Source organism: Pygocentrus nattereri, chromosome 22, assembly GCF_015220715.1.
Source record: "Pygocentrus nattereri isolate fPygNat1 chromosome 22, fPygNat1.pri, whole genome shotgun sequence".
Taxonomy (NCBI): domain Eukaryota; kingdom Metazoa; phylum Chordata; class Actinopteri; order Characiformes; family Serrasalmidae; genus Pygocentrus; species Pygocentrus nattereri.
The window spans coordinates 1077775-1100583 of NC_051232.1; the positions used below are offsets into that span (position 1 = coordinate 1077775).

Below are 22809 nucleotides of genomic sequence, written 5' to 3' on the forward strand. Positions count from 1 at the left end.
GGTCATCTGGGGCTATGAGAGCACTTCTGTTCTGGATTTGATGGTGGACTTTTCTTAAGAACACTTTTTTTATAAACTATTGACCATCAAATAATGACATCAGATCTGCATTCACTGTCTGACATAATTAGAGCAACATCATTTAATATTTTATCTGCTTGATTTCAATGATTGACAGGGTGTCCAAGTTGTGACGTCTGGTCCTTCATGTCTGGTCCTTCATGTCTGATCTGCTTTAAAGTGCTTCATTTGGTGGGGCAGATTCTCTCACTTGTGTCTTTCAATAAGTAGAACAAAGGAATTTAGACATGAGATATTCTGTCTCTGTCCAGTCAGAGAGTCTTTAGAAAAAGACAAATGCAGCAAAAAATCTGTAAAATAACATTCTCTGCTGAACATTTGGTACCGTACTTTATTGAAGGTGTTTCTTTTTCATAATTTAAGAAACATCTGTAATATGATTTTTTTTACAGTGCAGAGAGGAACAGGCCTGTACTATCGTACACCATAGAGGAAATGTTTCCCCAGCAGAATCTTTATCTCTGAGAAACTGTCTCAGCTAAACACAGATAACCGGTTTTGTCCTCAGCGTTCCTCTGTGAAGCTCTCTGGGCTGGTTTTCTCCAGCTCTGCTGTCGACTTTGTGGAGCTCATGCTCATCCTCCTGATTAGGATGGAGGTTTGTGCTGATAGGTCAATCATTGGTTGTTCGGATCAACAATTTCAGTTAAAAATATATCATATAGCAGACGAACACATTGATATTTGAGAAGTGAAATTTTTATAGGAAAAGAAAGTTTATAGGATTTACAGAAAGTGTGCAATAATTATTTAAACAAAATTAGGCAGGTGCATAAGTTTGGGCACCCCAACAGAAAAAGTCTGGATTCTGGTTTAAGGTATTTTGGACCATTCTTCTTTACAAAACATCTCCAGTTCAGTCGGGTTTGATGGTTTCCGAGCATGGACAGCCCACTTTGAATCACACCACAGATTTTCAATAATATTCACGTCACCTTTGCCATCAAGTAGGTAGCGTTGATGGCCTGCATGAGAAGACCAGCCAAGAGCGAGTTGCATAAGTCGAGCCTTGAGATGACAAGAGACTGCACTAGCAACTGGGCAGCCTCTCGGGTGAGGAAGGGTCTGAAGGGTGGGATCCTAAGCACCGAAATGAACAGATTTCTGGAGCACAGGGTCCGAGCTTGTTTTGAAAACACGTACTACTGACATCACTGTAGCAGCACTGAGGTGAAAAATATCAGTTTGCCGGATTACTTGGAAATGATGTGACCTTTTCCCTTTCAGCAGAGGAGGGTGAGTGGAGCTCCTGTTGACAATGAGGTAGACAGCAAAGCTGCCTTTCTGGTGGTTGAAGAGTTTGCCTCTTTCTTTAAGGTGGTGCAGGTGTTGAGGAAGCTATGTTTAATAGTTTATCTGTGACTGGTGACTGTGATGGGGCAGGAGGGCTGTTGGGTCCCTGTGGCAGTAGTTGAGTGTGGAGGAGAAGCTGGGCCAATATTTCACCGAAGGTAGAAGGGCTGACAGAGATGGCTACAGCCTGATCCCAGCTGAAACCAGCTTGTTCATAATTGGTGGGAGGTTCAGATGAGATGAAATGTTGGTGGAGATGGAGGAAGTTGTAGATTTCTCGTGTGGTTTTGGTGTCTCCAGCCACTGATATGTTGTAAGATATGACCTGAACCACTGTAGGACTGTGTCAGTGATGCCAATAGAAAAAAGACGAGAAATGAGAACATCATGATTAACAGTATCAAAAGCTGCACTTAAGTCAAGGAGCAGGAGAATACTGAGAGAACCACTACGAGCAGACCGGAGAAGATCATTAACAACTTGCAGAATAGCTGTCTCAGTGCTGTGGTGAGTACGGAAACCAGACTGGAAAGGCTCATAGAGGGTGTTATCACTCAGAAATGTCTGGAGTTGGGAAACAACCACTCTTTCCATTACTTCAGCTAAAAATGGAAGGAGTGAGATGGGTCTGTAATTAGAAAGAGAAGTCGTGCTAATTCAGGTTTCTTAAGTATCGGAGTAACAGCAGCAGTTTTAAGGGCAGTAGGAACAGAACCAGAAGAGAGACATGAATTTATCACTGTAGCAACTGGGGTATTGATTACAGATGAACAGGCTTTGAGTAGAGGGATGGGGGCAGGGTCAAGCTGACAGGAGGAAGCATTAGACTTAGTGATGAGCTCAGAGACCGAAAAGGAGTCAACAGGTGTGAAACAAGTTAGATTTGTGTTCAAAGAAGCAGAATCTGTAAAGGAGAATGGCTGGGAAGCAGAAGAAAAGAGGCTATAGATTTGATTCATTTTCTTGTCAAAAAAATGTAGAAAAGCCTGACATTGCTCAGGTGAATGGGGGCACACTGATACAGGAGGATGGAGGAGTTTGTTAACGGTTCGAAAGAGAGCTTTTGGACTAGACTTAGCATTATTTATGATGGAGGAGTAGTAGTTGGAGCAGGCAGTATTAAGGGCATCCCTATATTTGAGGGTGTGTTGACTAAAGTAGAGAGTGGACAGTAAGGCTAGTGTTTTTTATAAAGGCGCTCAAGACGCCGACCAATAGCCTTCAGTACCCTTAGTTCAGGGGTGAACCAAGGACAGGAGCGGGCGGCAGGGAGGAGTCTATTCTTAAAAGGGGCAAAATCATTAAGGATTTAATTTAAGAGAGAAACCATGCTCTCAGGGGATGATAGGTTATGTAGGTCAGACAGGGCTGAAAACTGAAGAGAAGCAGCAAACAGATTGAGTTTGACAGACCTAATATCATGATAGACAACAGAGAACCAGGAACAGTAAAGGTGAGGAGGAAACAACCTTCAAGGCAATATATTCAAAGGTTGTAGTACTGAATAGGGAAAGTTCTTTGACCGTTAAACCGGAATGATGAACCACAGCCAAACCACCTTTGGGGTTTTGAGAGATAACTGTAGCCTGAGGGCGTCAGCATGTTTAAAATGTAGGTAGTCACCAGGTTGTTGCCAGGTTTCCGAAAGAAAAAAACATATCCACTTTATTCTGGGTGATGAGGTCATTGATTAACGAGGCTTTATTGGTTATGGATCATGCGTTAAGATGGGTGAGGTTAAAGTAGCGACAGCTGGGAAGAGAAGGTTAAACCAGTTTTGAAAGTGGATGCAGATGGCCATGATTTACTCCACGGATGGCTTTAGCGTCACGCTGGCGAGCACGATTATATGTCCATATAGAGATCAGAGTCATCACAGCCATAACTAAACGAGGGTCCTCTTTTAGAGCGGTGGATGTTACGTGGACGTCAAGAAATCCCAATTGTCCGGCAGAGATTATATGACGCAGAATCCAAGGGCGCATGGCAGTCGAGGTGTGTAAGTTCAGTTCGTAAGTATTTAAACATTGCCAGAGCGTAAAAATAAAAAAATGCACCGCACAACTCAAGTCCAAAAACAAAAACTCGACCACAGATACTCTCCAGTATTGATGGACTCTCTCTCTCTCTGTTTTCTACTAGCAAGCTGAATCTTGCTTTGTGATATTGCCTATGACACACCTGCTCCTCACCTGCGCGAGCCCTCTTCCTCTTCTCCTGCAATGTGACCGCACCTGTGGTGAGTGTGTTTGTGCCCTCTTCCTTTGTTGCTGTTGCCAGTTTGTTCTGTGGTAAGCTGCAGCATTTCTGCTTATGCTTCTCACAGTCTTAGCTGATGTGTAGTGGGTTTTGGTTGGCAAACGTGCGTGGTCTGAGCTCTGGCATGTTCACTCTTCTCCGTCATGTCTGAACTAGTGTGTTCTGATTAATGCTTAGTATGTTTCTGCTGTTGTGCTGTTTATTTTTTTGCAAACTATTTGGCTGTGAATTCTCTGAAAGAGCTAGACCTGCATAACAGTTACCTTCAAGACTGAGGACTGAAGCTGCTGTCTGCTGGACTGAAGAATTTAAACTGGTAACTAGAGATACTCTGTTTAAACAATAAGATGCATCTATTTTGTTACTGTGTTCATAAATCTGTCTTTGAGTACATTGTAATGCCTATTTGAAAACATAGCATCTGTAGTCTCGGTGCAAAAACTTGTGAAAATCTGGGATCAACTCTGCAATCAACATAGTCCAGTCTGAAAGAGCTGGACCTCAGCAACAATGACTTGCAGGATTCAGGAGTGGAGCTGCTCTCTGCTGAACTGAAGAGCTCATTTTGTAAACTGGAGACACTCAGTGGAGTTTTCTATTAGTTCAGTCCTGAATAAAAAAATAAAAAAAAAAATCAATGAACTGGAAAATAAGTAACTTATTATCCCCTTTCAGGATAATCAGTAACTCAATATACTTTTTCCTCATCACAAAACCATTAGAACTCACTCAAAAATCAATTAGAACACAGTTAGAACACCATCTGAATACCACCAAAACACCATAAGAACATGTCAGAAAACTATTAGAACACCATCAGAGCACCATTGGAAATCCATTACAATACCATTAGCACTCTATTGACAGAGCTGAACTAGTGTGTCTTTTTCTGAGACGGAAAACACATCAGAATGCCATTAGAACACAATAAGAATTCCATCACAACACAATTGTACCACAAAGAGAACACCATCAGAAAACCACCAAAACACCATTGGGGCAACCTAAATTTATAGTAAGATTAAAAAAAAAAAAAAGTGCTGTTACAGAGAAAAAACGTTTCTAGAAATGCTAACCGTGTTTAAGCTGAAAGCTGTTCAAACAGGAACGTTTTGATCCTGGATTTAAAGTCCAATGCTCTATGTCAACTGGGTCCAAGTAACGTAGTATCTAAACACTTCTTGTCCATGTTGTCTCATATCTCTGCAACATAGAAAATAAATAAATATAGTGCTCCTGCTAGAAATATAGGCATGGATGTTTTTCTCCAAGTCTGGTTCAGTCAGAAAATCTCTGATCTTGATATCTTAAGGTGATAAAAAGGTCATTTAGTAACTGCTTTGACTGATCAGTAGATTTGGCCAAGAGGCAGCATGTATAAACTGAATAAGAATGACCTAAGAATTGAACCCTGGGGGGACACCATGGGTCACTGGCACTCTCTCAGAAATACTTTTTTTCACAATGTAGTCCCTTCCTTGCAGGTATGAACTGGACAGTTCTTGCAAGCCCAATTCAGTTCTCAAGCCTATCTGTGAGAATTTTGTTGCCGGTGATTGAGATCAAGCAGTAATGGAACGGATGTTTTTCTAGTCTGTATTTAATCGAATGTCATTAATAACATGAATTGTGGCCTTTTCAGTATTAGGTTAGGCCTAAAACCTGACTGAAATTTGTCTAGACAGCTATTCAAATTGAAGGTACCCATTTAAAGATAAAAGAATAAAAAGTCTAGCCATTCATTTGTTGTGGAACAAAAGAAAGAGCTTTCTCTTTCTTGAGCTTTAAGTGGCAAGATGTTTCGCAGGCAACCACAATGCAATTGTCACAATGTCTATTGATTATTGGTCAAGAATGTTTCATTAAATATTTCTGTCAAGAATCAGATGTCTCACATGGTGCAGAGCACATTTTGCTCATGAAAAATATAGCTTTGCTGACATTTATGAACATTTTCTTAAAGTAAATGTGTCTGGTCTTGATGCTGTGAGGTCCACAATTCAAAGTGACTTAACAGTGGCTGATTTGTTGAGGTCCTTTGAAATAACCACATCCCGAGTGTAATGAGGTTGAATGATTTAGTTCATATAGTAACACAGTGAGTAAATATCTGGATAGAAGAGTCTCAGAATGTCATATATCTTATTGCATGTCTGTGTCTAGCCCAGCAAATAATGGTCCAGAAAGCCAAAAGAGTGACAGCTCTGGGGAAAGCTTGTACCAAAGTCTCAGTGTTTTATGGACACCAAGCATCATCGCTGCAGTCACAAATGTCATGAATATCTGACAAAATAGACATTCAGACACATTTGAAAGAGCTGTTGGAGAACTAGAAGTCAGAAAGAACCACGACTTCCTATATATATTATATATACTATATATTCCTACATTGACAACTTTGTACAACAAACACTTTCAGGGCCTTTGTTGTCAAGTGATTTGATGGACATTCATATTTTTTCTTTGTTTAGGTGCAATTTATGCAGTAAATATCCAGCTGTATATAGCAGAAACAACAAAATCCTTATGTTGTTACCTGATGAAGACACTGGAGAGGCTGGTCCTTAGACAACTCCGCCCTATGGTGAGCTCATCTATGGACCCACTTCAGTTTGCCTACCAGCCTGGCATCGGGGTGGATGATGCCATCATCTACCTGCTGCATGGAGCTCTTTCTCACCTGGAGAAGCCTGGGTGCACTGTGAGAATCATGTTCTTTGATTTCTCCAGTGCTTTCAACACCATACAGCCTGGGCTCCTGAAGGACAAGCTGGAACAGGCAGGGGTGGACCATCACCTAACACACTGGATCCTGGACTACCTCACCAACCGTCCACAGTATGTGAGGACAAGGGACTGTGTGTCCGACATGGTGGTCTGTAACACAGGGGCCCCACAGGGGACGGTGTTAGCACCGTTCCTCTTCACCCTGTACACTGCAGACTTCATGTACAACTCACCCAACTGCCACCTACAGAAGTTCTCTGATGACTCAGCGATCGTCGGCCGCATCACAAATGAGGACGACAGAGAGTACAGAGAACTGATTCAGGACTTTGTGGACTGGTGTCTGCGGAATCACCTACAGATCAATGCAGGGAAGACCAAAGAACTGGTGGTGGATTTCCGCAGGCGCACACATCCCCCTCCAGCAGTGAACATCCAGGGAACGGACATTGAAAGAGTGGACTCCTATAAGTACCTGGGTGTGCACCTTAGCTGTAAACTGGACTGGTCAGACAACACTGCTGCACTTTACAGGAAGGGACAGAGCAGACTCTACCTGCTCAGGAGACTGAGGTCATTTGGAGTGCAGGGGCCACTCCTGAGGACCTTTTTCGACACAGTGGTGGCATCCAGAGATGGGGACTCGAGTTTGGGACTCGTACTCGAGTCGCACTTAAGTCGCATATACAGTGACTTCAGACTCGACTTAGACTTGCATTCAAAAGACTTCCAACTCGACTTGGACTCGTGATTTGAGACTCGTGAACAATCTTTTATTTGTAATGTTCTTTTGTGTTTCATTTGACAATCTCTTCTCCGCCTGTCTGTATGCTTTTCACTTCCCGCTGACGTAACGTTACGTGACTCAAATGCGCGCGCCGCAAACCATCGCAATCATGACGGCGCCGGTGAGGACGCTTGCTTCTGCTCCTCCTTTTATAATACGTTTTGGGTACAAAAACTTCGCACAAGTGGAAAATAAAAGAGCAGCAAACGGTTCCACCACATCGAATTTTATTCGCCACCTGAAAACCCACCCGGAAAGGTGAGTCACTGCCTGAAAGGTTATTAGCATCTGCTACAAACAAGCTTAGCGTCACAGTTAGTGTGTTACTTATAACAACCGAATGTTTACCCAGTTAGCTTGGTATTGACTGGAAAAGGAGAGGCATTTAATGTAATGTTTTGGCCTCTACATTCAGATAAAAATAAGCTGTAACGTGCAGTATTTTAAGCTATTCACGTCTGACTAATTTGTTTATCAAGGCTAAGTTGGTACACATTACAAACTAATAAATTTGAGAAGCCTAATTACTATTCCAAATAGATATCCATGTTCATCTACAGGTTTTCTGAATTCTGTAAAGCAAAAAAATTGGCAAGTGGAGAGGGACAGAGCAGCATTGACTCTTTTCTGACTCACTCAAAAGGAGTGCAAGTGTACAGCCAGGGACATCCCAGACATAAGGCCATCACTGAATCAATAATCCAGGACCTTATTATTTCTTGCAACCTCCCCTTGTCTTTGATTGACAAGCCCAGCTTTAAAAACTTTATAGCAGTGGTAGAGGAGAAATACTGCCCACCAAGTCGCAGCACAGTAACCAGGCGTCTAAGTGAGCTTGCAGCAGACAAAATGTCCAAGATAAAATCCAAGTTAGAGAAGACAGACACTGTTTCTGTGACTGTGGATATCTGGACTGACAGGAGCATGCGTGGCTTTTTTAGGTATAACATCTCATTTTATGGAACTTGAGAAGAATGGCCCAAGACTACAGTCAGTCCTTTTAAGTTGTGAGCGTTTCACAGGGTCACACACTGGACAAAGGATAAGTGAAAAGTTTGAAGAGATATGTGACAACTTTAACATAAAACACAAATTAGATTACATCATCTCTGATAATGCTGCTAATATGAAAAAAGCTTTCACAGTTTGTGTCCCCGCTACTGTGACTGATAGTGAAGATGGTGACAATGATCTGGAAAATGGCAACTTATGGGAGGAAACGAGTGAAGAGTTCCAGGATGACGTGGAATCCATCCAGAGAAGTTGCCGGCAGCAGCGCTTACAGTGTTTTGCACATTCCCTGCAACTTGTTGTGCGAGATGGACTGAAAGAAACAAAATGTATAAACAATGCAATGGCAAAATTGACAAAATTTTGCAGTTTGCTGCATTCTACATGTAGCATGAAGGAAGCATTTGAGGCTCAATATGGAGCCAATCACAGCATCCCATTTGCTGTGTCAACAAGATGGAACTCAACGCTTCGCCTTGTGGAGGCAGTCACTGATCTGGATCTCCAAAATCTAAATTTTTTCATTTACCAGTTTAAGCTATTATACATCAGAAGTGTCATAACAGACCATTACAACTATAAAGTGATTTGCGACTGCAGTGTCATTCTAATATTTGGGACTTGACTTGGACTTGAGACCAAAGACTTGAGACTTGACTTGGACTTGCAAAAAATGACTTGTGAGCATCTCTGGTGGCATCAGCCATCTTCTATGGAGTGGTCTGCTGGGGCGGCAGCATCTCCACTGCAGACAGGAAGAAACTGGACAAACTGATCCGGAGGGCCGGCTCGGTCCTGGGAACTCCTCTAGACCCAGTGCAGGTGGTGGGAGAAAGGAGGATGCTGAACAAGCTAGCGTCCATGCTGGAGAACGACTCCCACCCCATGCGTGAGACTCTGGCAGCACTGGGCAGTTCCTTTAGTGACCGGCTCCTTCACCCCAAGTGTGTGAAGGAGCGCTATCGCAGGTCCTTCCTTCCTGCTGCTGTGAGACTGTACAACCAGCACTGCTCCCAGTAAACCACATACAATACAATATACACTTACATTCAGAATGCGAACTTTTTTCATTGTGCAATATGCTAAGTGCAATACAGATTTATATGCAACTCTTATTTTATTTTATTATTATCCTTTTTTGTTGTAAATAATCTAGAGATTTAGCTTTAATTTTTATTATTTATAATGTTGATAATGTTTATACTGTTTCCTGTTTCTACTACTGAGTGCCTTACTCCTGTTACTCTGCTGCTGCTGTAATACTGTGAATTTCCCCACTGTGGGACTAATAAAGGATTACCTTATCTTATCTTATGTTTCCAACAAACCTGATTACATCTACAGGACTTGAGGTTTCACTGAAATCGTTTTCTAAAATGAACAAGTGTAAAAAATGTGGAAGAAAAGATTCAATTTCCTTTATAAAATGAGGACTTCATTGTCCTAAAACCCAATTTGTAGTGTCAGAGCAGTGCAATTTAATCTAGATAAAAAATTACCTTTTTTCCAGTGTCTAATGATATTTACAAAATTGGAGCCATTATCTCTCTCAATGAAAAATTCCTCAACAATTCCTAAGAATGGCTGGACATTTAATGGTATTAATCACATAAGTTAACCCTCTACTACACCATTAAATGCTGTCTCAATCAAACTCCGTTTTAGTTGCTTTAGAGTTACAAAAATGTAAATTTACAGAATTTAAATTGCAGGATACAAAACATGACTGTCATGTTGAATGTTATAAACCTTTCGCTATGACACGATGCGCTTGCCCAGAACATACTTGCATTTTCCAATTGGAATGAAGTCAGATTCAGGCACTTACATGGCAATTTCTTCTATTTAAATTGAAATTATTTAAAGGTTTACCCACCTCTTTCCATCAGATAGAAATTGTATTCCGAATGGCCTCAATCGGACTAGACTAATCCGACTGAGGTGTTTACATGGACATATTCTATTCTGCTTGAGCTATTAGTTGGATTATTAACTGATTATTAGGCTGCATGTAAACATGGCTACTGTTGTTATTCCAGTTAATATAGGCTCTGTACTCTGAGTTACTGCTGTTTTCAATATAACACAATATCTAAAATTATTAATATCAAGGTAAAAATCTTGAAAATCATTCAAGTCATATAAACATGAAATTGTTAGTTATTGCTGAACTACAAAAATATGTTTGGCATTACATGGAAGAATGATAGACTTTACAATGTGAGTTGTCACAATGCCCTCATTTTCTGAGACAAATGTGGCAGCAGCTGTGGTCTGTATGTGTGCTTCTTTATGAAGACAGTGTTAGTCAATTTTCCACATAATCCATTTTGACAGAACCGAATGAGAGCTTATCTGTTGTGTGAACTTCTCCATCAATATAAATTACAGGGAATTTTTAAATCAACACATTCTGCTTAAAGGAATTCACACCACAGCTTTATTATTTAAAACTCCTTGACGTAACTGTAAAGGTGTATCTTATATTGACATCTGCACATTTTCACCTCATATTTGAACTAAGTAAGATGTGAGGGGCATTTAATACCAGTCCTGGATGGTTTTAGTCCAGCACTCTTTGAGAACTTCTTGACACAACAGAATTCAGCTAAGCAATAGAAGACTTTCCAAACTCTAAAAAGTGGAGCTAAGCCCCCCTGGTTTAAAAAGATTTTAATAAAATGAAATAACTGCATGCCCTGATGTTGAAGATATTTAATTTGTCTAGAAACCAGCCATGAGAAAACAGGCAGGATAAAAAGTTCTGCGAATTGCACTGCAGTTAAGGTTATTTACTATTTATTGTATGAATGCGAAATTCACATCTTTTCATGTAGATTTTAAACAATGTGAACAATTAGTATTTTCAGCTTTTCCACCACCAAACGATAAATTATATGTACTTATAAAGATCTCAACCGAGGCTTGGTGTTGTGGTGGGAACAAGGGTATCTTCACAAAAGCTCATGAAGAATGTCACATATTGTAGTATTGACAATAAAGCTGACTTGACTTGTCCCTTTTTTCCTTCTTTTCTACAGATGGTCTGGTTGTATGGTTGCACATAAAGGATGTTCTTCTCTGGCTTCTGATCTGAAATCAAACCCAAAGAGAACTGGATCTGACCTATAATCAATCAGGAGAGTCTGGAGTGAAGCTGCTGTCTGGTCTACTGAAGGATTTACACTGCACACTGGAAAAACTACAGTGAGTTACTTACTTTCTATAGACACAAATTGACTTCATACATATTATGCACTATTATTGTAGTGACAATGTGACATACAACACACCTGTTCTGGTCTAGTTTTAAAGTGAAATAGTACTACACAACAAAAAACTATACTGTTCTAGTTTTAGTTTTAATTTTACAAAAACGTGCGTCTGCGATGTTTTAGTAAAACGTTTTCCTGTAAAGTTATGTAACTTTTTGATAAATATATGAAGAAAATAAATTACAATTTTGGCATGCATTTACCAATATCTGGTTAGTGACAGCCCAGTTTTGGTAGCAAGAATAGCCAAGTAACTCCTGTAGTATATTTTGAAAGCACACGTTGGATATCAGACATGTCATGCCTTAACAAATGTATCTGGCATTAAGTGATGCAGCATTTTAAACTATTACTTTAATGTCATGCTATGTTTATCTTAAAATGATTTGCTAATGCCCTGCAGTTCTACAAACTGTAGTCCATCTGTTTCTCTGCATATTTTGTTAGCCCCCTTTTACCCTGTTCTTCAGCAGTCAGGACCCCCGGACCCTCTCAGAGCAGGAACTATTCTTGTGGTGGATCATTCTGCAACACTGATGTGGTGGTGGTGTGTAAGTGTGTGTTGTGCTGGTACGAGTACATCAGACATGGCAATGCCACTGGGGTTTTTAAACACTGTGTCCACTCAATGTCCACTCTATTAGACACCTCTACCTTGTCAGTCCACCATGTCAATGTAAAGTCAGAGACGACAACTCATCTGCTGCTCAGTTTGTGTTGGTCTTCCACTAGTCCTTCATCAGTGGTCACAGGACGCTGCCCACAGGACGCTGTTGGCTGGATATTTTTAGTTGGGGGATTCTCAGTCCAGTTGTGACACTGGGGTGTTTACGTTAGTTTAATCTGGACTGTGAGCTCTGAAGGAAGTTTTATATCACAACGATCTGTTTTAGCCTTTGTTGTGACTTATTGTGATTATCAGGATGAGGTCTGAAGGGTGTTTTATACGGACTCCCTTTGGCTCTGAACCCCATGGGGATCATGTGACTCCTGCCTTATTATTGAGCTCCAAGCGCTCTACCTCTCCAGAGTACTGATCATGTACACCGCAGTTCATTGATTAGTTTAGTATAAAGCTGGGGCTTGTAGGATACACTATATTGCCAAAAGTATTTGCTTGTCTGGCTTCACATTCATATCCGAATCACAATCCTTTATTGATCCCAGAGGGAAATTGCAGTGAGATCCCATTCTTAAACCCATAGGGTTTAATATGATGTCGGCCCACCCTTTGCAGATATAACTGCTTCAACTCTTCTAGGAAGCCTTTCCACAAGGGTTAGGAGTGTGTTTATGGGAATTTTTGACTTAATTTTTCCAGAAGTGCATTTGTGAGGTCAGACCTGGCTCGCAATCTCTGCGCTAAATCCTCAAGCAAACAGAACACCTTGATGTTAGGAATGCAGGCCAGTCAAGCTCTTCCACACCAAACTGGCTCATCCATGCCTGTATGGACCTGTTTTGTGCACTGGTGCGCAGTCATGTTGGAACAGGAAGGGCCATCCCTACAGAGTGTAAATATGTGAGAAATCTAAATGTTTTTGTGGATAAACTTTTGAAAATAACTTTTGATAATAAATAGGTTCTCTCTCAAATATGGGTTCAGAAGATGCACTAAACAGACACACAGACTTCTTTATATATATATATATGAGGGACTTCAGTTTTATTGTTACAGAAATGGCAGCGCAGTGGGTAGTGACCATCTGTGCCACCTCAAAGTCTTATTCCCCAGCAGGGTGACCAGGGTCCTTTCTGTGTTGAGTTTGCATGTTCTCCCGGAGTCTGTGTGGGTTTCTTCCAGTTCCCTCTCATAGTCCAAAGACATGCAGTTACGCCAATTGGATATGCTATATTGCCACTAGATGTGTGTGTCTGGCTGCCCTGCAATGGAGTGGCTACATGTCCACAGTGTATTCTGCCTTCTGCCTGATACTGATTGGGATAGGCTCCAGCACCCCCCTGCAACCCCGAGGTAATATTGGCTTAGAACGTGTGTGTATATGTGTGTCTTACAGAAACACACATAAAACTCCAGCTTTGTTAGTTGTTACTGTAATGACATTTATTTTCGTGGGATTTAGATGCATAATCACTCACTGCTAAGATAAATGGTTTTCAACACTGTTTAAAAGGCTAAAACTTTTTCATGGTGTTGCATATTCAAGAATATGTTTCTGCATCAATTCCAAATGCAGTTTAACACAATTCAGGTATTTTTGTGTAGTAGCCCTGCGTTTGTGTTGGGGTCATTACTCTGAAACAGTACTGATTGACTTAATGTTAAATTACTGAATTACTGTGAACTACAATGAAGCTCCACAAAGTTGACAGCAGAGCTGGAGAAAACCAGCCCAGAGATCTTCACAGAGGAACCTCAAAGACAGAACTGCTTTTTTCTGAATTTAGCTGAGACTGTTTCTGAGAGAGATTTTGCTGGGGAAACTGCAGGACATTAAACACCATGTAATAGATGCATTTATAAAGGGTATGTATGGAGTGCTGAGTGTACAAAGTGTACCATCACCACTTCACCCCCATAGCATATCTAAAACCTTTTAAACGATTGCCAACAATATTCAGCAATTAACTTTAATGTACATATTTTTTCACACAACCAAAATGGTGTTAAATATTATTTTGTCATGATTTATTTGCTTTCATTAACCTTTCTTGAAATGTCTTACTCTTCCCATGTGTTTTGTGTTAATCTTGTTTGCATTTTGTATGGCTCTATTGGATGACATGTGGGGGCTGTGAAGGGTTCATCCCTTTGTCATGTAAGGGCCTCCGATGGTTAATCAGTTGTAAAATAGGCTACTGATAGCTCCCCAATCTACCATTGCCATTGTTATGGAGATATATCTGAGATATATTAAGTAGTCCAAGTTAGTGTATAAGATCATTAAACTCTAAAGCAGTCATCGTAAATGAAATTATAAGTGATCATAAATTTGACTTTTTTTGTCTTACTGAAACGAATATTTAGCTTTAAATGAAGCCTCGCCTGTAGGCTATAATTATGCACATAGGCCAAGACTATCAGGCAAGGGAGGTGGAGTCTGTGTAATATACCAAAATACTCTCGATATTAGTCAGAAACAATGCGACACTTTTACTTCCTTTGAGGTCCTCTCTATTCACGTCACAAATCCGGTCACAAAAAAGAAGGCGTTCTCATTATTTAACATTTACAGACCACCAGGGCCATACTCTGAATTTATAAAAGAATTTAGTGACTTCGCTGCAAACCTGGCTGTGTGCAACGATAGAGTAATAATTGTAGGAGATTTTAATATTCACTTTGAGACAGTAGATGACCCATTAAAAAGGGCATTTACCTCAATCCTAGACTCTGTTGGTTTTACCCAAAACGTAACAGGGCCGACACACTACTGTAGTCATACGTTAGATTTAGTTTTAACACTAGGTCTTAACATAGACAAGCTTAATATCCTACCGCAAACCACAGCGATCTCCGACAATTACTTAATTTCATATGAGCTATGATTTAGCCATAAATAAAAAAAAATTATATATATATATATATATATATATATATATATATATATATATATATATATATATATATATATATATATATATATACACACACACACACACACACACACACACACACACACAATATTATATTATATACATAGAAAATCTTCCATAGTTATCAACCCACTCCATCAGATCCAATGGAACTACATTTACTAACCGATTATTTATAAAATACCTTACGATAAAAAGAATAAGGCAGAAAAAGCCCCGTGGTACAACGATAAAACATGGACCTTAATACAAACAGCTCGGAAATTAGAGCGGAAATGGCTTCATACCAAACTAGAAGTGTTCCACACTGCCTGGAAGGACAGCCTTATAGAGTATAGAAATGCTCTCACTGAAGCTCGCTCAGCATATCTGGCCTCGCTGATCGAGAGTAATAAGTTTAATCCTAGAGTTCTGTTTAATGTGATTTCCCAAATCACACAAAATCAGGCAGGTAATGAACCAGAAATCCCAGCAACTCTCACCAGTGAAGTTTTTATGGACTTCTTTAATAATAAAATTGATAATATTAGACAAATTCAACCCACAGTATCAAATTCAAATCCAGCTTGGCTGTCATCTGACTTGGCTGATATAGAACAAAAACACAGCTGTAGAAAAGAGTCTGGAAACCTTTTACCCCCTCCCACAGCTGGAGCTAGAGAAGATTATCTCTTCTGCAAATTGCACAACCTGCACACTCGATGCAATTCCATCAAAATTACTCAAAGAAGTACTGCCAGTCATTATAAACTCTCTCAACTATTGTAAACTCGTCCCTTAGTCTGGGCCATGTTCCCAAAGCTTTTAAACTAGCAGTTATCAAACCTTTGATCAAGAAACCAAATCTTGATGTCACCGTTTTGTCTAATTACAGGCCTGTTTCTAACTTACCGTTTATACCCAAGATCTTAGAAAAAGCTGTGGCCCAAACACTGAGTTCATATCTACACAAGAACCATATATATGAAAAATTCCAGTCTGGATTCAGGCCACACCACAACACTGAGACGCTCTAGTTAAGATAACTAATGATCTTCTTGCCTCTGATCAAGGCTACATATCTCTCTTAGTGCTACTTGACCTTAGCGTGGCTTTTGATACAATAGACCACAATATTCTCCTAGAAAGGTTAGAAAATATGGTTGGAGGGACGGCCCTATCATGGTTCAGATCTTACCTATCAGAACGTTATCAGTTCGTTAGGGTAAACAATTTATCTTCCACTTATTCAAAAGTGAGATTTGGAGTTCTGCAGGGGTCTATTTTAGGACCATTACTATTTACACTATACATGTTACCGTTAGGCACAGTTATAAGTAATCATGGCGTAAACTTTCATTGTTATGCAGACGATACTCAACTGTACATATCAGCCAAGCCTGATGACCAATACAGGTTAAAGAAAATGGAGGACTGTAAAAGACGTGAAAGGCTGGATGTCACGCAACTTCCTCCTATTAAACAGTAACAAAACAGAGGTTCTCCTTCTGGGTCCAAAATTAGCAAGAAGTAAATCACCAGATTTAATCTTAAATCTCGCCGACTTTCCAGCCACACCTGGATCAGCAGCAAAAAATCTTGGCGTTATAATAGATTCAGATTTATCATTCGATCAACACATAGGCGGCATCACTAGGACAGCTTTTCTACATCTTCGCAACATTGCCAAGATCAGAAATGCCCTGTCCCTGCGTGATGCAGAAACACTAGTACATGCCTTTATTACTTCTAGGCTAGACTACTGTAATGCGCTACTGTCAGGATGCACGAGCATAAATTTAAACAAACTCCAACTAGTCCAAAACGCCGCAGCTAGGGTCCTCACTAAAACCAGAAAATTTGAGCATATTAGTCCAGTGCTATCATCACTTCATTGACTACCTATTAAATTCCGTATTGATTATAAAATCCTTTTATTGACTTATAAAGCCCTACATGGTCTTGCTCCTGAATACCTGCAAGACCTTATTTCTCATTATGAGCCATCACGACCACTCAGATCCCACAGCGCTGGCTTATTAATAGTCCCCAGAATTCAGAAGGTTTCAGCTGGGGGAAGAGCTTTTTCTTATAAAGCCCCCAAACTCTGGAATGATCTTCCAGAAACTGTTCGGGACTCAGACACAGTCTCAATCTTTAAGACTAGGCTGAAAACTCACTTGTTCAGTTTAGCTTTTGGTAACTAATGTTCCCCCTTAGATAAAGGCAGCAGATCCAGGGGGCCACGGACACAGGGAATTATAGTAAACTGAGACACTAGTGCTGTAGTCCCGCTGCTCGCACGCGGTCACTCAGGTTTGTGGACGGTGGAGCGGAGGGATGCCGAACTGTTTCAGAGTGCTGCCGTGTCTGTGTGTCCTTCTGGTTCTCTCCTTTTAGTTAAGCTGTCATAGTCAGATCTGCCGGAGTCGTTAGCCACACTCTGTAAACGTTTACATTCCCTGTTTATGTACAAACGGATAGAACAAAACTAATTCCATTTACCTGCTTTCTTTCCGAGTATAGAATCACCCATATATCCGGGTGGACACTGAAGGACGACTGACTGCCGAGCCCTCCTGCTACCCACTTCAGACCAGCTGCCCACGCCCCAACCACCTACCTTGGATGAGCTGCCCACCCTACGCTGATGTTCTCATAGACTCCTAGTTATTCCTAATACCAATATTACTGCTGTTAATATTAGTAATATAATCACTTGTAGGTAGTTTGACCAGAGAAGGATGGGTGCCCCCTGGTGAGCCTGGTTCCTCCCAAGGTTTCTTCCTCAGTTCTGAGGGAGTTTTTCCTTGCCACTGTTGCCCCTGGCTTGCCCACTGGGGGGGGTTTCTGTACATTCTTACAGTTCTCTTGAAACTTTTTCTTTTCTGAAATTCTGTAAAGCTGCTTTGTGACAACATCCGTTGTAAAAAGCGCTATACAAATAAATTTGATTTGATATTCTGGTTCCTAGATGTGGGAGACTGTAGATTCCTGGTTGAGCCACAACACTTATTTTAATTACAAAATGTAGAGTCTTGCCCATCAAGTAGGGGTTTCGGGTCATTTAGACAAAGGGGTGGACAACAGGAGGGTGTGGTTTTACATGGTTGACCAAGTCTAAGTTGTGTAGGAGACCTGTGCGTAATAAAGAATGCTTCCCTATAGGTCAAGTCTCTGCTCCAGTCTTCATGAACTGGCAGCAGAAATCAGAGGCAAGAAAAACCAACATTTCTGATGTCAGGTGAGTTGATTTTAACCTACTTTCATCTCTCGACATGATCAGTTATTAAAGTTATATGTATGTTATGCATGCATTTTTAGTGCTGCTTAGTTTACTCTCAAAACACAGGTTTGGCTAAACAAGCAACTTCAGGGTTGATCACTTAATAAATTATAATATTTTATTCAAATGTTAAACGAAACAGTGATCTTTTTAAAACGGTGATCAAAACATTAATACTGTCTTCCTTCAGTTCATTTAAACCTACAGCCCACAGTAACAGTCTTTTTTATTTAAGTGTATGAAGTACACAAAGTCTGTGCTCATCACTGGTCCTTACTGAGTACTATGCCATGTGTTTTCTATTAGGCCTTGAGTAAAACCCTGTAGCCATTCATTTAAAGAACTGTAAAAAGCATTTTTTTAAGTTAGTAGCCGACATAAAATTGAGCTACATTGACCGAAGCTACACTCTGCATCAGAACCTTTTAATGCTTTTTCATGATCCTTCATGTTTAATATTAAAGAAAACAGATTCTGAGAACAAACAATGTGTATCTCCCTTTACACAATCATTTGAAAGTGGATTAAGACCAATTAAGACAATTAAGCTTTGAGAACTTTGCAAAAAAGGCAAAATGTCTATCTGAGCTCTTGAATGACCTGTGGTTCCAGATACATTCTGTCAAAAAAATGTTTCAAAAATCCAGTTCAGTCCTGCAATTTCCAATGTCGGTGTTGTGACAAAGCTGCAGTAGTCTGTGTTCATTTAAAGAATTTGAGGGTATTAGGTTATTGGCTTTTCCACATTGGATGGAGTTTTTTTTTTTCGTTACACTTTCTGCCATTATTGATTTGGATTAGCCTATTTTGTTTTATTGCAAGTTGAGTTCATATTTTCTTTCAGAATTGCTTGATGTTGGTTTCAAGTCTTCAGGTTAAATGTGCTTCAGTAAACACATCAGGACATTCCACCGAGAGGAAAGTTAAGCTGCTGAAACGGGTCATATAAGAATGGCATCCAGAAGACATTCTGGGACTCAAACATCTGGTACCCTCCACATGAACACATCTCACAGACAAATGCAGAAGCACAGCAAGGAGAGAAATCACTGCTGCTTGGACTATGGACAGAGTTTTGCTGCACAGAGTACTCTCAAAATACACTAGCGCATCCACACAGGAGAGAAGCTGTATCACTGCTCAGATTGTGGGAAGAGCTTTACAGAACAGGGTACTCTTATGTGGCACCCCCTTAACTATGATGGCAGACTACGCCACCCCTTGGTTTATACCTGGAGCAAAGGGGAGCTCCGCAAGACATGATGTCAACACAGATCTTAAAAAATATATAAAAAGGACTTTATTAAATTGTTCACACTGTCAGTTTGGTATTAAAATGAAATTCTCTTTACCAGGGCTTGCTCAGGTATAGAGTGGGAAATCAGCTAGTGCTATTCTATTACACACACACGTGATTAAATTCCTATCAACCCAATCAAAGAAAATCTCAGAGCAATTGCACTATATTGCACTGCAATCAGGTCACATTAGTGAACACCACAAAGACTCCAATTGATTCCCAGCTTCTTAGTCAGCAAGCCCTGATACTAAACTAAATAAAATAGATGAGTAGACCCTTGTACTGTTAGGCTACCCAAATACTACTTATGAGGAAGCCCACGTTTGCATACTCACAATTAAGAACACTAGTATTAAAAACCTAAAACATTTCACAGCAGCATCAGAGGAGGTCTACAAATAAAATCATAAAAGTACATAAACCTCGGGAATAAAACCAGCACCAAAAATAAAGACACCAGTAAAAAGAAAAAGTAAAAGCTAAAAAAAGAAAAGAGCAAAGTAAAACACAAAGAAAAGCAGCCAGGAACCCAGTTGCCGTATCGATCGATCTTCCAGAGTTTAACAAGATGGATCAGGCTCAAGGGACAGAGCTCACATATGTAGGCCTAAACTGTATAAACACGTGTTAATATACAACATTACCTCCTTTCTTCCACCCTGCTAGGCTCTGGACTAAATCATTCCATTAATCACAATGTACAAAGCCATAAGCGGTTAGCAACAATAGTTCGAGCGCTATAAGAGACTAACAGTAAAGACTAACAGTACCGAAATGCTAAAACTGAAAGGCTAGAAGTAGCTAGCAGCAGATACGAAACATGTAGGTGCTAACCGCCATGGATAGGAGGCTGTGGGTGGCTGCACCATACAAGCGTTAGCAGCAGTGGCTAAAAGGCTATGCGTAGCTAACCACGCTAGCGAATGGCATATAAATGCTACCGATAGCAGCTGGAAAACTACGCCAACAGTAACAGCCATACTCAAAGACCGCGATATAAAAGAAAGGAAAACATACCTGCGCTTAAATCAGCAACCAGCGTCAAGCGGGGGCGAGACGTTTATGGTGAAGCGGACAGCGACGGCTCGGCTCGGCTCGGCTCGGCTCGGCTCCCAACGCGACACCACCAGTAACCGAGGCACCTCGTTTGTGCCGATCCCTCACTAAATGAGCAAAACAGGCCACTTGACTGCTGGCTCTATTTTTCCACAACACATCGCAAAGTACACAACTAGACAGACAACGTACCTTAAAACCACGGTCTCTTAATCAAGCCAGCCCGATGCTGCAACCGCGGCCACCAAACGCTGTTGTGCCTAGCTTAGCCACACCACAATGCTACTGATACGGATGCCCATATACCTGCCTGATTCGCAAAAAAACGGGAAACGCTGCACCAGGGCTACACTTAAAATCCACCAGCGCACTCGCACAGGAGTAAAACCACATTATTGCTCAGAGTGTGGGAAGAGTTTCAGGCATTTAAAGACTGTAAAGACCCACAAGTTCACCTAGACCTGTGGTGGAAATCAGCAGTAACGAGTAACCTTCACATACTCCAGGTGTAAAAGACTACATGAAACAGTGATTCTAGGCCAGATTTCAGTCTGTTTTAGCTGAGCTGTCATTTATGAACCTTTTCTTAAAGTAAATGTGACTGATCTTGATGCGTAGTGAGGTCCACACTTCAAAGAAAACAGAATTTAGCTGACAAACCAACTTCCTTAACAGGAAGTTTTTTTTTAAATGACCACATCCAGATTGTAATGAGGTGGCCTGTTGAAAATAAATCCAAAACTATATCATAGAAATTGTGGGGATTACTTGTCATCCTGAGCAGACTTTTACAAGTGGGCATTACTGGTCAGTGCTTATGTGCAAAAAGCAATTCACTGAGCTCCTGAGAGCGACCCATTCTTTCACTAATGTCTGTAGAAGCAGTCTGCAGGCCTAGGGGCTCGGCTTTATACACCTGTGGCCACGGAAGTGACTTCAACACCCGAATTCAGTCATTTGGATCGGGGAGTGAATACTTTTGGCAATTTAGTGCAGGTTCTTTGTAAGGCATTGCTTCTGTCTCTAGAGCTACTAAGTGTTCATTATTCTGGTTCTGACATTTTGACCTGTTTTTGACTTGTTGTTTGCCTGGATGTGTTTGTATTTCTTGTCCTTTTTGGATCTGAGCTATGCTAGTTTATTGACTTTGATTTTGGACTTTTACTGACTAGCGTCTGTGTCATTTTGTCGTTTTACATATACCGTATTGGCATTTTAGTCTTTTTTTTTAGTTTAGTTTTATCTGAACCGTGAGGTCTGAATGGTATTTTATTTTTTTATGATTTGTTGTATTCTTTATTTTAGTTTTGAAATTATAGAATTTATAAATGTATCTGCTTGTTCTTCATGGAGTGAAGATCAGCATGAAACCAGGACTGAAGAAATGTAACACACACACACACACACACACTTTTATATGCTCTGCTTGTGTGTGTGTGTGTGTGTGTGTAAGATGCTGTTAATCTCACTCTGGATCCAAATACAGTGAACAGATGTCTCTCTCTGTCTGAGAAGAACAGAAAGGTGGAGTTTGTAAGAGACATTCCAGATCATCCAGACAGATTTGGGCACTGGTATCAGGTTCTGAATGTGGAGAGTCTGACTGGGGACGGTTACTGGGAGGTTCAGTTGAGTGGAGAAGGAGCTGGTATATCAGTGTCATACGGAGGAATCAGGAGGAAAGGACGGAGTGGTGACTGCCGGTTTGGAAACGGTCATCATTCTTGGAGTCTGTACTGCTTTAATAACAGTTACTCTTTCTATCACAGTAAACAGAGAACAGACCTACCAGCCACCCCCTCTCCCTCTAACACAGTAGGTGTGTATCTGGACAGGGGGTCTGGCATTCTGTCCTTCTACATCATCTCGCCTGATACATACACACTGACCCACCTTCACACATTCACCACCACATTCACTGAACCACTGTACGCTGGATTCTATACTCCTCAGTGACTCTGTGTGAGACAGAATAACCTCTACACATACATAGAGAGAGAGAGAGAGAGAGAGAAGGCTGTTAAAATGCATGTTTATTTCTTTGATCTCAGACTGTAAATACGAGAGAAATCAAACTTTTCTGTCGTTAAATTATAGAAAACAAATGAAAGACAAAAGTAAACTTTTCTCTAAAATGTGGGTTCAGAAGATGCACTGAACAGAACAGACACACAGACGTGTTTATATATGAGATACG

The 22809-nt window shown here is 40.6% G+C and overlaps 1 protein-coding gene and 1 long non-coding RNA gene across 2 annotated transcripts in view; both read right to left on the reverse strand.

Moving 5' to 3' along the window:
• LOC108415229 overlaps positions 1-22809 on the reverse strand; it is a 192180-nt gene that overhangs the window by 130858 nt on the left and 38513 nt on the right. The gene's annotated exons all lie outside the window — the stretch shown is intronic.
• Positions 810-21186, reverse strand: LOC119262035. The gene is made up of 3 exons (XR_005129365.1): positions 20805-21186; positions 20574-20719; positions 810-1715 (listed from the first exon to the last, which is right to left on the reverse strand). It is a non-coding gene; the product is annotated as an uncharacterized LOC119262035 (long non-coding RNA).